Genomic DNA, 15,929 nt, shown 5'->3' on the forward strand with positions numbered 1-15,929 from the left:
ACCCATGGTTAGCCAGGTGAACCGAATTGAACATGCTATGCTGAGCTTTCAGGACTAACCAGATTTTACTATTTTTGTGCCAGATATTCCTGGACTATGGAAGACATTATAATGTTTTTATGGTTCTCAGACTTCTTTTTTATTGTACTTAGTATTTAATGGATTATTTTTTAAATCACTGTTTGAAGCATTTCTGAATGGCCTACCTCACTGCTTTCAATGCTATGGTGCAGGCTGACTTTTGCTGCAACTATTTTATGGTACAGTTTTGTATTTGTAGTGTGTTTTCTTTTTAAAGCATCATATCTTGAGGCCTTTTTTTATGATTATGAAGATAATATAAGTTCACAAGTAAAAAAACCTGAAAACTAGAGAAAGGTACAGAGAAGAGAAGCCATTCATAATTCCTGGGCCCTGACACTTCATATGGGATTCCCTAGCAGCTCTGTGGTAAAGAATCTGCCTGCCAGTCTGAGGTTGACGAGTTGTGGGTTTGATTCCTGGATTGGGAAGATCCCTTGGAGAAGGAAATGGCAACCCACTCCATTATTCTTGCCTGGGAAATCCCACGGTCAGAGAAGCCTGGCAGGCTACAGTCCGTGGGGTTGCAAGAGTCAGACACGACTTAGCGACTAAACGACAGCAACACGTCATATATTTTCTTGCAGTATCTAACACGTGCATGCACATGCTGCTGCTGAGGCTGCTGCTAAGTCACTTCAGTCGTGTCCGACTCTGTGCGACCCGACCCCATGGACTGCAGCCTACCAGGCTTCTCCGTCCATGGGATTCTCCAGGCAAGAACACTGGAGTGGGTTGCCATTTCCTTCTCCAATGCATAAAAGTAGAAAGTGAAAGTGAAGTCGCTCAGTCGTGTCTGACTCTTAGCGACCCCATGGACTGCAGCCTACCAGGCTCCTCCATCTATGAGATTTTCCAGGCAACAGTACTGGAGTGGGGTGCCATTGCCTTCTCCCACATGCACATGAATATGATTATAAAAGTATACAAATTATGATCTCCCATTTTGATATCATTCATGCTGTTCTGAGTTTTCTACTTAACGCTATAATTATTGGTGTTTTATTAGTCTCTGAAGTGTTCTATATATCACTTAAAGATGAAATTTATCATCTCTTATTTTTTAATATTTAGGTTGTTTTGCTTTTTCATTATTATAAATCATGATTGTACATAAATCTTTGTATCTCTGGTTATTACTTTAGAATAGTCTTCTGAGAGTACAAGAACAAAAGATAAACATTTTTAGGTTCTTGATTCATACTTCGAAAATGACTAGTAGATAGGTTGTAAACATTTATGTTTTCTGCCAACAGTGTTTGAGCATGTCTTTCTCACATCTTGTCACCAGTATATGATAATTATAATTTTTTTTGGTCAACTTGAAAAGCAAAAAAAAAGGTACAGTTTTGTTTTAGATTGCAGTCTCATAATTAATGAGGTTAAACGTTTTCTCAGATGTTTGTTGATCATTTAAATTTCTTCTTTTACCAAAGTTCCTGCTCTTGCCTTGGCTGCTTACTACATATGGGTGTTTTGTTGTGTCCTGGTTGAGGGGACCTTGGGGCTGAGAGTCAGCTATGCTTCCCCTTGGCTGCTGCCCAGGGAAAAGAGTGCCTTCCCACATCTGTACAAATGCACCACATGCGTTAGAAGTGGGCTGTTCTTAATTTTCACTTTTTTTTTAAATTGGGATGCTGATATTTTTATGACTGATTTGTGAGAGCTTTTTTGTTGTTGTTTAGTCACTAAGTCGTGTCCACCCAGGGATGGACTGTAGCCCATCAGGCTCCACTGTCCATGGATTGTCCAGGCAAGAAAACTGGAGTGGGTTGCCATTTCCTTCTCAGGAGATCTTCCCCACCCAGTGATTGAACCCTTGATTGTTGCATTGCCAGGTGGGTTCCTTATCACTGAGCCACTTTTACACACCTAAAATGATTAACTCTTTCGTCAAAATTCTGCTTATAATTTTCTCAAATTTTTGATTATCATTTAATTTCACGATTTAAAAAATGTTTGAAGCTTTAAATTTTTTGATGTCAAATATATTATTCTTGTTTTTTCAAATATATTATCTTATGTGTGAGAGTGCTTTCACTGCTTTCAAATGTAGAGAGTTTGAGATCAACCTTTATGGATTTAGCTCATTAAATTTTTTTCTTTTATTTTAGCCTTATTTTTAAGGTTCTTTAAAAGACCCTTTAAAGATGATTAATTCATACTTAATTTTCGAAAACATTAGCGAATGCAACTACTCTCCAAACTACCACTCAAAGATGTTAATAGTAACATTGCTAACAATTTGATGTCTATATTTTCACTTTTTTTCTGTGTCTGTACATGTGTATACAGAAGTGAGAGTAATGTATTTATATACTGTTCCCATGGATGGCGGAGCCTGGTGGGCTGCGGTCCCTGGGGTCGCCAAGAGTCGGACATGACTGAGCGATTTCACTTTCACTTTCCACTTTCATGCACTGGAGAAGGAAATGGCAACCCACTCCAGTGTTCTTGCCTGGAGAATCCCATGGACGGAGAAGCCTGGTAGGCTGCAGTCCATGGGGTCGCACAGAGTCAGACACGACTGAAGTGACTTAGTAGTAGTAGTAGTAACTTAATTTTTAAGTTAATATTGATCAGAAAGAGCTTTTCATGGTGGTAAATAGTTTTAATGGCCCCGGGTTTTACATTGAATGGAAATGTCCAGATTGATTTAATGAGTTCCCTGTTGAATATTTAAATTTTTCATGTTTCTACTATTACAGTCAGTATTTGGATGACATATCTAAATCTTAACATACTTCTTGGTTGTGTCTTTGTAATACATTCCAATGAATAGACATCCCTAATCAAAAGGCATCCTCTTTTTAAAATTATCTGGTTTGTATTTCCAAATTTCTACCCAAAAATCCTCTCTTCATTAACACTCCCATAAACAATGTATTTGAAGGAGGATTTCACCTCCCTTCTCCAAAAATTCATAGTATCCTCTTTATTTTTTAAATTAAAGTATAGTTGATTTGCATTGTTGTGTTAGTTTCAAGTGTACAGCAAAATGATTCAGTTATATATATATACTTTTTTTTTAAAGACTCTTTTTCTGTAGAGGTTGTTACCAAATATTTAGTGTAGTTCCCTATGCTATATACTAGGTCCTTGTTGGTTATCTATTTGGACTGTGTTTATGTTCTTCTTTTTGGTTTTTGCCAGTTTGATAGGTGAAATGGTAACTCGTTTAGAATTTACTTCCCATTTACTTAAATTGTATTTTCTAGTTCAGTTGAACATTATATATTTTTAAATATATATATAGTATTTTGATATCTTAAAGGCTCTTCTTGAGGTTTATAGAGTTCAGTGTTAGTAAAAAGAGTTTATCAACAAGAGGCCCAGCCATGGTCTCTTCTCTTGGTACAAGTCATTGGTTCTGAGAACTGTCCTTAGTTCACAGCTTCCATCCTTTGCCAGTGAGAGCAGTGACCCAGGCCTTCACTCAAGCGCCCTAATCAAAGGCCACAAGTTCATGGAACTTACTCATCCAAATACTGACATGAAAAATTCAAATGTTCAACAAGGAACTGGTTACATTAATCTGGGTTCCACTCAGTGTAAAACTCCGGTACGTCCAAGCTGCCTGGTGATGACTAAACTCAGGATGAATACGTCCAAACGGCAAATGAGTGGTCACCGCACAAATCTGTTCCACTTCTTTACTGAGTGCCTACAGGCCCGGAACAGAGCCGGCCGGGCACCATGCCAGCCACAGAGACCACAAAGATTAGACAGACTACTAGTTTAAGGTTTGAGAACCTTAAACAATATAATTAGGTAAAACACAATTTACTTTTGAAAATGCACACCTTATCTTTCATTTCTGAGGTAATTAGTTGTGGGAGAAATAGAGGCAGGCAGGTCCAAAATAAGACAAAATCCTGTGAGTCTTCAAATTTTCTGCTTTATGTTGATTTGAAAAAATCTGCCACTGTTTTTCATTTCTCAGGTTTGGTCAGGCTTGCATCCATTTCCTCTCTCCCCCCACCACCCCCACTCCTTTTTTGGTCTGTTATTAGCGGTTAAGAAACACTGGTCATTTATCTAAATAGTAGGACTATTTAAAGTGGTGTTACTTTTCAAAGATAAATCTTCAGCACTCTGTAATTAAACTTTGTATTAAAAACTTTTCTAGAGCTGTGGGTTCAAACATCTGTTTATATTCCTTCTCATGTATATATATTGCTTGTCGCATTAAAAGGTAACATCTGTGGAAATTGGCAATTTATGAAAAGTAATTTGGTACTTTTCTAAACTGAGATATAAAATTAAAACATCTAGGACAATTAGAAATTTATTTTAAAAATGTTGGTGACATTAGAGCCAGCTGCATTAATCAGGAACTCATTATCTGGTCTGTGAATTATCCAGGCTGTTTTCTTCAGTCTTTCTCTTACGGTTAACCTTTTAGATATATAGTTTTTTTCCTTCTCTACAGATCTAACAGAGAGGGCATGAAGAGGAAAATTCAGCTTAATTAGTTTGACTACTGATTAAAAGGAAAAAAAAGTATCTAATTCCAGTAGAAGTTTGAACTCATTATTTTAAATAAATTCTTGGATTATCTAAAATTTCATGTGATACATGTTACACCTTCTCCCGTTTTTACAAATGTTCTTGAAGCTGTAAATTTAAGGATTGTTTGATTAGAAATTCCAGAATTTGCAAGCTGTAAATAATGGCCTTTCCTTATGAAACCTAAAAAGCACAATGCCAATGAAGGGGAACTTTTAAGTAATTGGTCATATTGCATATTTTTCTCTGTTCCCAAACGAATTTTATAATATAAATATTTGGTCATGATTTTACGATGTTTTTCTAAATAATTGAATAGCTGCAGAGCATGATGTGCTGTGGATTTACTATCATTGACTTCCATTTAGGTTTCATGTAGTTGGTTGCCATAGTTTTCACTATTATAAGATCATACTTGAAAGAATTTTTTAATCTTTTGGCTGCGCAGCATGCGGGATCTTTGTTCCCCAGCCAGGGATCAAACCCACGCCCCCTGCATTGGCAGCGTGGAGTCTTAACCACTGGACCACCAGGGAAGTCCCTAAATCATACTTTCTTAAAAATCTTCAAACTTAAAACCTTTCAAGGTTTTAGATCATTTCCTAGAACAAGTTTCTACAAGTGGAAATTTCTGGATTGAAAGTCACAAATATGAAGAAAATTTTGTTAAATAGTAGCTGTAAACTTATGGAGAAAAAGAATAAACACCTCTTTTATAATTCTTTGTCTTCTATTATTTTCAAAAGAATTTTGACAGTTTACTGGATAGCCTTCTAGATGTGTTTCTAGGTATTATATCCCATATGATTGTGTATGTAGTTGAGAATTTAAAAAATTTCACAGATTATTTTATATATCTTGTTTTATGATTTTGATTGTTCTATGCAGGTAATACCAAATCATCTTTTTGGTTGCACAGTATTCCACAGTATGAATATACAGTGACTAAAGGATATCTTTATAGAAATGGAACTTCTGGGGCAAAGATTTTGTATATTGAAATCTTAGATTGTTCTCCAAAAATGCTACTTTTATTTATACTCCAATCAATAATGTTAGCATATGCTTATTTCTGCCAACCCTCAGTCAATGATTTTATCAGTCTACCAAGTTTTTGCCTACGTGAAAAATTATTCCCATAATTTACATTTCTAGAATTCTTTCCACATATTTAAAAGCTGCTTGTATTTTTCCACCGTGTGGACTGTTAATGTTCTTTGTCTATTTCTCTGTTTTGTTGGTGGCCTTTTAATTTATTTATGAAAATTTTTATTTGTTTTTCGCTGTGCTAGGTCTTTGTTGCTGCACGGGCTTTTCTCTAGCGGCGGTGGGTCATGGCTACTCTCGGGTTGCCTGCGGGTTTCTCACTGTGGTGGCTTCTCTTGTTGCGGAGCATGGGCTCTAGGAAGTGCAGGCTTCAGTAGTTGCGGCACATGGTAGCTGTGGCTGCCGGGCTCTAGGGCACAGGCTTAATAGTTGTGGTGCAGGAGCTTAGTTGCTCTGCAGCATGTACGGTCCTACCAGACCAAGGATCGAACCCATGTCTCCTGCATTGGCAGGCGGATTCTTTGCCACTGAGCCACCTGGGAAGTCTCCATTGTTGGCCTTTTTAAAGAGAAGTTTTACTGAAGTATAATTAACACACAAAGAATTGCATATATTTAATGTGTGCAGAGAGTTTGTACTTAGGCAAACACCTGTGATTCTATCATCACGATCAAGATAATAGACATGTTCAGCACCTCCCAGAGTTTCCTGGTATCCCCGTGCGTGTGTGTATGTGTGTGTTAAGAATACTTAGCATGAGATTTACCTTCTTAGCAAATTTTGAAATGTATAATACTATATTAACTGCAGGCACTCTGTCGTACAGCAGGTCTCCAGAACTTATTCATCTACCATAACTGAGAGTTTAAACCCACTGTATAACAACTCCTCATTTCACTCTCTCTGCAGTTGCTGGCAACCACTATTGAATGCTCTCCTGTGTGAATCAGTTTGACTACTTCAAATACCTCATAGAAGTGGAGTCCTGTGGTATTTGTCCTTCTGCATCTGGCTTTTTTCACTTAACATAATGTCCTCCAGATTCATCCACGTTATTGAAATTGGCAGAATTTCCTTTTTAAAGGCTGAATAAAATTCCACATTATGTTATCTATTCATCTGTCAATGGACACTTGGGCTGTTTCCATATCCTGGCTATTGTAAATAGTGCTGCAGTGGACATGGGAGTGCAGATATCCTTTTAGGATCCTGATTTCTATTCTTTTGGTTACTCAGAAGTGGAGTTGCTAGATCATGTGGTGTTCTTGGTCTTTCCTTGATGATTTTTAAGAGATGCGGTTGTACTGAGAGATTAATTAGCCTGTTGTCTACCAGTTTGTTGTCATTCAACTATGCTGTATTTTTGCTCTGTAGAGGTTTTAGAAATTTAGGTAGCTAAATTCATCTGTTTTCTTAAATGGCTTCTAGGTTTTCTGTCTTACTAAGGAAGGCTTTCTCTGTTCTAAAGTTACAAACAACCCCTACCCCAATATTGTGTGTTAGTCGCTTAGTGGTGTCTGACTCTTTGTGACTCCGTGGACTGTAGCCTGCCAGGCTCCTCTGTCCATGGAATTCTCCAGGCAAGAATACTGGAGTGGGTTGCCATTTCCTCCTCCAGGGAATCTTCCTGACCCATGGATCAAACCTGAGTCTCCTGCATTGCAGGCAGATGCTTTACTGTCTGAGCTACTAGGGAAGCCCCTTCTCCAGACCCCAATATTAACTTCTCTCAAATTGTATTCTTTCTATGACTTAAGAGTTCACATTGCCATTGAAAACTTTGATCCGTCTGGAATTTATTTGATGAAGAAATGAGGTAGGCTCCTTAATTATTTTTTTTAGATGGTTCCCCTATTTTGTCCATAGTGTTTATTGAATAATACTGTTCCTACTATAATAATATTTCTTACACTTATTTGAAATCCAACCCATATCATATATTAAATATCTGTGTATATTTGGGACTATTTCCTAACTCTTCATTACATTACATTGATCTACCTATTTATGTTTCAAAAGCAGCTATCTACCTAACTTATTTATTTATCTTTATAAAATGTTTTCATATCTGAAAGTGCTATGCCATTTCATTACTCTTCTTTTAAAGAATATTACTGGTTATTTTTCCTTTTTTTAAGTATACATTTTAGAATCAGCTTCTGTAGTTCTTAAGAAATCCAGATTTGAGGGTGGGGAAGAAGAGAGGGAATACATTAAATTTTATGGGTAACTTTGATATAGAGTTGATATCATATTACTATTGTATCTTCCTATTTAAGAACAGGGTGTGTTTTGCTCTATTATTTAAATCTTTGATGTTCCTCAATATCGTTAAACATTTTCTTCATATAGATCATGTACTTTTATTGTTTATTAAAAAAGTTTGTTTACTCAAAAATATGTTATCTTTTTGTTACTGTTTTAAGTGGGATGTTTTTAGCTAATTCTTTTTGAGTAAGAAAGGTATTGATTTTAAAATATTATTTTGTATACAGCCACCTTATTTTATTTCTTTTTTAGAGGTGATTGCTGTTCAGCTGCCTCTCTTGGGGATCAGTCATGCTGCCATATTGTGTGCAAATGCTTTTTATTCATCTCTTCCAGTTTTTATACTTTTAGTTCATTCTCATCTCTAAGGGTATCAACCTATCACTATCGAACAATGTTAGTTAATACTATTAGGTGTGAGAGTAGACCTTCTTGTCTAATGTCCTTAGGATTTCAGCATTAAATATGATCTGGTCTTTGAAAAGCTTTTGGGTTTATATGATCTTCTATCTGACCACCCAGCTGAACTCTTCTGTTCTAATATCTATCTAGCCATTCATCTCCCTTTCCCCTCTTTCTCTTTTATTGAATTTCAAATTGTCCAGTAATTAGATTGTCTACAAATAATGATTATTTTTTCTCCTTTCTGGTATTTAGATTTATTAGGTTGTTCTCTTTTATTATATAGCTCAGGATGTCAAGTAAATGTTGCCAAGTAGGATGGCAGAGGACCTTCTGTGAAGGAAGTGGTATTAATGTCTCACTTTTAAAAGCGATGGTATTGTAGGTTTCTTGGCTATCAAGAATGATTTTCATATTGGATTTTTTATTCTCTTGATGTAATGATATTCATAAATAAATTTCCTAATTTTTTTCAGAGCAGTCTTGTATTCCTGGGATAAGCCTTGTATGGTCATGATGTAAAAACATATCAATAGATTCAGTTCATCAGTATTATTTTGAGGAATTTTATATCTGTATTCATCCCAGTCCCACCTGCTTACTGGTGACGTGACCTTGGGTAAGTTACTTAATCCCTCTGTGTCCTCAGTTTCCCTCTAGAAAATAGAAATAATGGTAAGAGACCTTGTTTCCTAGCATTGGGTTGAGGTAGATAACTTGTATAGAACAGTCTGTGGTACACAGAAAACACCCAATAAATGTTAGCTGTCATCGTGATTGCTGTTTGTGTGCAGGTGTATGTACGTGGATGCTTGCTACCTGTGTTGTGTTTTGATATCCATGTTATGCTAGCTGATTAAAATGAGTTGGGAAACTTTCCATGTCATATTATGCTCTGCAGTAATTCAAACAATGGTGGAATGATCTATTCCTTGAAGGCTGCCTGGGCTCGGTGAAGGTCCTTGACTAACCTTTCAGTTTCTTCTGTGGTTCCTTTGTCTCTTTGTTCTTTCTACTCCAGGCAAGTTTGAGCACTTATATTTTCCAGAAAATCATCAGTTTCAGATTTCCTTTTTATCTGTGGTTATTATGCTTGCTCCTTGGAAGGAAAGTTATGACCAACCTAAATAGCATATTAAAAAACAGAGACATTACTTTGCCAACAAAGGTTTGTCCAGTCAAAGCTATGGTTTTTCCAGTAGTCATGTATGGATGTGAGAGTTGGACTATAAAGAAAGCTGAGCCCCGAAGAATTGATGCTTTTGAACTGTGATGTTGGAGAAGACTCTTTGAGAGTCCCTTGGACTACAAGAAGGTCTAACCAGTCCATCCTAAAGGAAATCAGTCCTGAATATTCATTGGAAGGACTGATGCTGAAGATGAAGCTCCAATATTTTGGCCACCTGATGCGAAGACCCGACTCATTAGAAAAGACCCTGTTCCTGGGAAAGATTGAAGGCAGGAAAAGGGGACGACAAAGGACGAGATGGTTGGATGGCATCACTGACTCAATGGACATGAGTTTGCATAATCTCCGGGAGATGGTGAAGGACAGGGAAGCCTGGCGTGCTGCAGTCCATGGGGTCATAAAGAGCCAGACCCGACTGAGTGACTGAACATCAACAACAGGAGTCCTAGAGCTGACAGGTGCAGAGCTGGGATTGGAACCCCTGTGGTCAGACGTCACCATCTGAATTTAGTCATCATGCTTTCTTGCCTGACCTCCTTCTCAAGAGATTCCTCACCTACTTTATCTTGCCAGAAGCTTGGTGGTTTAGTGGGTAAAGCTGGCTGTCATTGGCTACGTCTGGACTCGGATATATTTCATAGGACTCAATAGTATCAATATTTTAACATTTATTTTGTATTTTTAACAAAGAAATATATTTAGTTTAAGATGTATTTAGTTTAGTTTAAAATGTATTTAGTTTAAAATTATTTAATACAAAAAAGACTTATGAAAAATAGTGGTTTCCTGAGCCCCTCTCCGCTACCCGGTTTCCGTCTCCTCTGGTCTCAGCGGCGGCTGTGCTCCCCTCTTTTGTACTTATTCCCGTACGTCTCGATACTAAATACTGTCATTTCTCCATCTGCCCATTTAAGACCTTAGATACTGACTTCCCAACATGAAGATAAAGATTTTTTTTCTTTTGCTAACCAAAAACAAACAAACAAAAAAAAACGGTTATTAATTCTTGTGTCTCTGAAGCATGGGAAAAAAGGGAGAAAAGAGAAAAAGGAAACTGCCCTTCTTACATTTCAGTCACTGATTCAGGTCAAGGGGCTGATTGACCCTGCAGACAGTAGAGGCCCAAAGGCCAAGTCAGGCCCTCTCCCAAATCCTTTGGCCTCTTTAACCCTCTTTCTTTTTTTCATTTTCGAAAAATTTATTTTTAATTGGAGGATAATTGCTCTACAATGTTATGTTGGTTTCTGCTGTACAACAGTGTGAATCAGCTGTAAGTATACATATATCCCCTCCATCTTGAACCTCCTTCCTACCGTCTCCCCCATCCCACCCCTCTAGGTTGTCAGAGGACACTGGGCTGAGCTCCCTGTGTTTAACCATCAGTTGTTTTTTTTTTTTGTAATTTTTAATATGTATATATTTTATTGTAGTTGACTTATTTTTCAGGTGTACAGCAAGGTGATTCAGTTATACATATGCATTATTTTTGAGATTATTTTCCTTGTAGGTTATTACAAGATATTGACTGTAGTTCCCTGTGCTATACAGTAAACTTTTGTCACTTGTTGCATATATATATTTTTAAAATTAGAAATCTAGCATTTTATTCAAGCATTTACAAGTAGCATTTAACAAAGAGAATTAGAATGTCCTAAATGTTTTAGTTAGGGAAAAATTCATAAGCTTTCTAAAACATATACATACTATTTGTGTATAGAAAAGCTTTTCTCCTATGCCTAATAAAGGCTTGAGAAAGAACATAAAAAAAAAAAAGAAGAGATGGAGAAATTGGAAAGCATAAACTAAATGAAATGGGAGCACTGAATGTGAAATAGAAAAAGTAAAACAAGCTAGATAAAAAGTAAAAGATAATCGTAGAGTCCAGTTGTTTTTAAACATGGCTGCTCATTAGAAACATATCTGGAGCTTTGGAGAAAAAAGCAAATACCTGGGCATTTGTATTTTTCAAAAAATTCCAAGATTATTCTGATATACATCTGGATTTTTAAAAGTGATTACAGGTTTTTGTATTAATAACCATCACTTTAATGGGATTTCAGCAAAGATGTTCAGCCTGCCGCATTAACCAGAAGCATCCCTGTAGTGTAACTGTGAGTAGTGTTTGTCTTTTTTTTGTTTGGTGTTCTACTTCAGCGACATTTATCTCCATATTTGTTCCTCTTTGTCCCTGATTATCTATTGTCTAATGCTTGTAATTTCTCTCTTTCTCTTCTGCGATCGCTGTGATTATCTCAAGCTTTTTCTTTGTCAGTAATTCTGTTTTCAGTTCTGGTATGCTGTTGTTTTGGTCTTTCTTTTCTTAGCTCTGCAATTTTCCTTTTTTACCTAATTCTGTTGTGCCATCAACTTTGCACTTTTTGTTTTCTTGAATTCATGTTTTTATGTTTTATAGTATAAAGCAAATTCTGGGATTTGGGAGGGTTAATTTAATTAATTATAGTTAATTAATTTTGGTTAATTTAATTTTCTTATGTGTGCTATGTTCTTTTATTATTCATCTGATTTCCTGTAGCATTTTTTGCTCTATTGCTATGCCATTTCTTTTTGACTTGTTCGTGCTTGATGTGTTCTAGTCAAACCTCCTTTTGTTATGCTGCAGTCAAAGCGAATGATTTCTTTACCGTCTTTCTGCCATCTGAGTCGTGTTTGCTTGCCCTTTCAAGGTTGGCTTGGAGCCTGGGCATTTGAAGATGGGGCAGCATGGGAAGGCTCAGCTGGCCTTGTGTAGCCTCTGAGTGACTTGGTTAAATGTCCTGTATCGAGTTCACGCCCCATCTGAAGGAGGGCATTCTCTTTCCTGCCTTTGGGTTTTAGGTCTGTCCCCTACCTGACCTTGGGGTTGTGGGGCTTCCACTTTGGCTGGAGACAGTCGCCTTGGTTGATCATGTCTCTCCTTTCCTTTCTCACTCCCATCAGTCACTAGGGTTGAAAGAAAAAGGTGCCTGAGAGTGTTGGAAAGTTGTTGTTCACACTGGAAAGTACATTTGGAGCTTTTGACAAGCTTCTGCCTGCCCCTTCCCCAGTTTTCCCTCCTCTAAGGGTCTTACCACCCCACTCCAGTACTCTTGCCTGGAAAATCCTATGGATGGAGGAGCCTGGTAGGCTGCAGTCCATGGGGTTGCTGAGGGTCGGACACGACTGAGCGACTTCACGTTCACTTTTCACTTTCATGCATTGGAGAAGGAAATGGCAACCCACTCCAGTGTTCTTGCCTGGAGAATCTCAGGGACAGGGGAGCCTGGTGGGCTGCCGTCTCTGGGGTTGCACAGAGTTGTTCACGACTGAAGCGACTTAGCAGCAGCAGCAGCAAAGGGTCTTACGGCGTTTATCTGTCATTTTGTATCTATCACCAGTTCTATTTTTCTTCACTGCTGGGGATATTTAGTGCCAGCTCCTTCTTCCACTCACCCTCCCCTCTCTGGCTGCACCAGAGCAGTCAAGATAAAGATGGTAGGGAGTGTCCAGACAGCTGCTCCTACAACCCCAACGAGTCTCAGAAGCCACCGAGAGCAAGGGTTTTGCTGTCACTCAGTGGCTCTCTCTGTCAAAGAAATCAGGCTGCTCCCTGTGTTAGATTGAGCTCTGCAGGACACTTCTATTGGGCAATATTCTAACATTTGTTGGGGAGTCTGTGTAATTTTAAAAAATGCTCACTTTCCTCAGAGACAAAGGAGACAAAGGTCAAAGAAAGTCAAATAATAGAAAAAATACAACACCTACACTTGTTTCTTCTTCAGAGTTCCAAGAACATTTGCAGCAGTCTGATACAAACTTCAAAGCATTGCAATTAAATGACTCTAATTCCTGGAAAATTTTCTGCCTCTTGCAATCCCACCTCTCTTTCTAACAGGTTTAAGCACAAGTTTGGTTAGTGTCCTCTTGGTGTGGCTGAGGTTGGGAAATAAAGCTGCATATTTTCATGCTGTGAAACCAGCTAGAAGAGGCAAGGCAACACTTGGGTTCCTTAATATCTGTGACCCTGTCACATGGTCAGTAGGAAAGTCGACGTGCTGTGGAATCCTAAATGTTCTAGACCTTTCAGGCTCAAGATAGTCCTCTTTACTTACAACACAGGCTCATCCCTTGTGATGTGCTGTGTCCAGATTACGGCATGGCCTGCTCTGAACTGTCCTGCACATCTTACGCTATTGTGGGGACACCCACATTCTGTATTGCCGTCCTCCTAATTATTACTTATTATACTTACATGTGACATTTCCCATTATACAACTAAAAATATGGTTTTATAAGTGATGTGCACACTGCGTCTCCTCTTCACTTGGTTCTGTCTTTCCTTCTCTGTTTGGTCATGAGAACCCTTCTGCAGGCTCCTGTTCCTTTTTAGGATGATTCTGCCAGTGCCTCCTTGCTAGTCACCAAGACAACATGTTACCCTTCTATCAATGTCCCTTCAGTACAGAATGATGCACTCGTAGCCAATGACAGCTGCCTCCATGGTTGAGATCATTTTGTGTGTCCTGTCTTTTCTCCCAGGCTAGAAAGATCCCAAGTTCTTGCCGTTTCTCCTGAAGTCTAATGGGGGAGGTACCGATTTTTCTCAAAGGGTTTTCCTAAACCATTATTCAAGCTGTCTTTGTATATGTGGTTTAATATTAAACATAAATAAAGAGTTGCTTGGGATTTCTTGTAATAGTTTCAGGTAAGAATCTTATTTAAATAAGTAAGCGCACAAATGAAACCCAACACCTCAACTACTTACTCTAATATCGTTTATTGGAAGAGGAATTCTTTGGATTCCCTTCTTTCCTTCTTCCCTCCCATCATCCCTCTCTCCTTTTTGTCCTTCCTTTTTCCTGTAAAATTTCTTTACATGTACCTAATTTTGCACACACACACAACTTCTATAAATTATATAAATTCATAATTTATATAAATGCACGAGTGTGATCATATTGTGCACAGTGTGTTTGGGTACCTTCCTCTTTCCTTTTCTTGCCTCTCCTCTCCACTCCTACTTCCTGTCACCCACCTCACACATTCTACCACCCCAACCCTAAGGATGTATATGTAAAGATTTATGTATATATACATTCCTACGTTCATATACATTCACATAACAGGTACAAGTTTAAGATTAATTTTTAACTTCAAGCACAGATCTAAGGCCAAAGAAATAACTTTGAGTGCTTTTGATTATTGTCTAGAAGAGGAAAAACAAGGATGTAACCAACTGTTATTTTCCTGATAGAGTTCCCAGAAGCCCATCTAAATTCTAATAAGGCAAACTAAAACTTAACTGGTTTTGGTTATTTCCAGCACTTTTGTTTTAGGTCAAATTTATTATAAAGCAAAGCCCATTCATATGCCCTGTTTTGTTTTGTAGAAGGAACTTCTTATTCAATCATTATGTTTAGTGTGGATTCTGTATGGGCTTTTCCATTACTTCATTGTGTAACCTTTGTGGCTCTCTGATTTATTTCCTTATATACTGGAGATTTATTTCCTTATCTACTGAAGTTGGATTCTAATGTTTTTATCAATGAATATTTCTGCTAATATTGGAAAAAATAGACTAACTCACATGCTATGTGTTATTCCAAATTGAGTAAGACATAATACCCACTTGCATAAAGATAGTAGAAGTTAAAACTTGTAGCTGAATAAAGAGTAAGGCATAGAATATTGAATGCCTTCAGATAAAGAAATGGGCTATGTACTCTCAAGGGAAACACTATGAAAATGATTTTTTTAAGCCTGTTTCCTAATCTCCTAGTATTCACCCGCCCCCACCCCGCCCCCCACCCAAATCCATCCACTACAGCCACAGTGCCCTTTTTAAAAACACACATTTAACCAAGTTGGTCTGTTGCTAAGGATCTTGCCTGCCTTTCCAATGCATTAGAATACAATTTAAAATCCTTAAAGTGAATTACAAATCCTTGCATAATCTGGCCTCTGCCTATCTCTTAAGTTTTATCAGACACTGCTGTCTTCCTTCTTAAAACATTATGGTCCAGCTACACTGGCCCTCATTTAGTTCCTCAGTTGGACAAGGCTCCACACTGCCTCGGGGACCTTGCACTTGCTGCTTGTGTCATTCACTGCTTCACCTCTCCATTTCTTTTTTTTCCACCTGACTAAATTCCTCCTCCTTCAAGTCTCAGTTTAAGTGTCGCTTCCCCTATAATCCACTCTTATGCAGCCCCATCTCTATCTAAATTAGACCTGTGTTAGTCTGGGCTCTCCAAGCTAAAGACTCCACGATGGGATTAATTTGGCAAGAATTTGGGCTTCCCCGGTAGCTCAGCTGGTATAGAATCCGCCTGCAATGCAGGAGACTCCAGTTCAATTCCTGGGTTGGAAAGATCTCCCAAAGGAGGGCGTGGCAAACCACTCTGGTATTCTTGCCTGGAGAATCCCATGGACAGAGGAGCCTGGCAGGCTACAGTCC

The 15,929-nt window shown here is 38.0% G+C and overlaps 1 protein-coding gene across 6 annotated transcripts in view; it reads left to right on the forward strand.

Annotated features, from left to right (window-relative positions):
* Positions 1-15,929, forward strand: part of GRHL2 (grainyhead like transcription factor 2) — a 172,633-nt gene that overhangs the window by 14,214 nt on the left and 142,490 nt on the right. The window lies entirely within an intron of this gene.

This window comes from Bubalus bubalis, chromosome 15 (assembly GCF_019923935.1).
Source record: "Bubalus bubalis isolate 160015118507 breed Murrah chromosome 15, NDDB_SH_1, whole genome shotgun sequence".
Classification (NCBI taxonomy): Eukaryota; Metazoa; Chordata; class Mammalia; order Artiodactyla; family Bovidae; genus Bubalus; species Bubalus bubalis.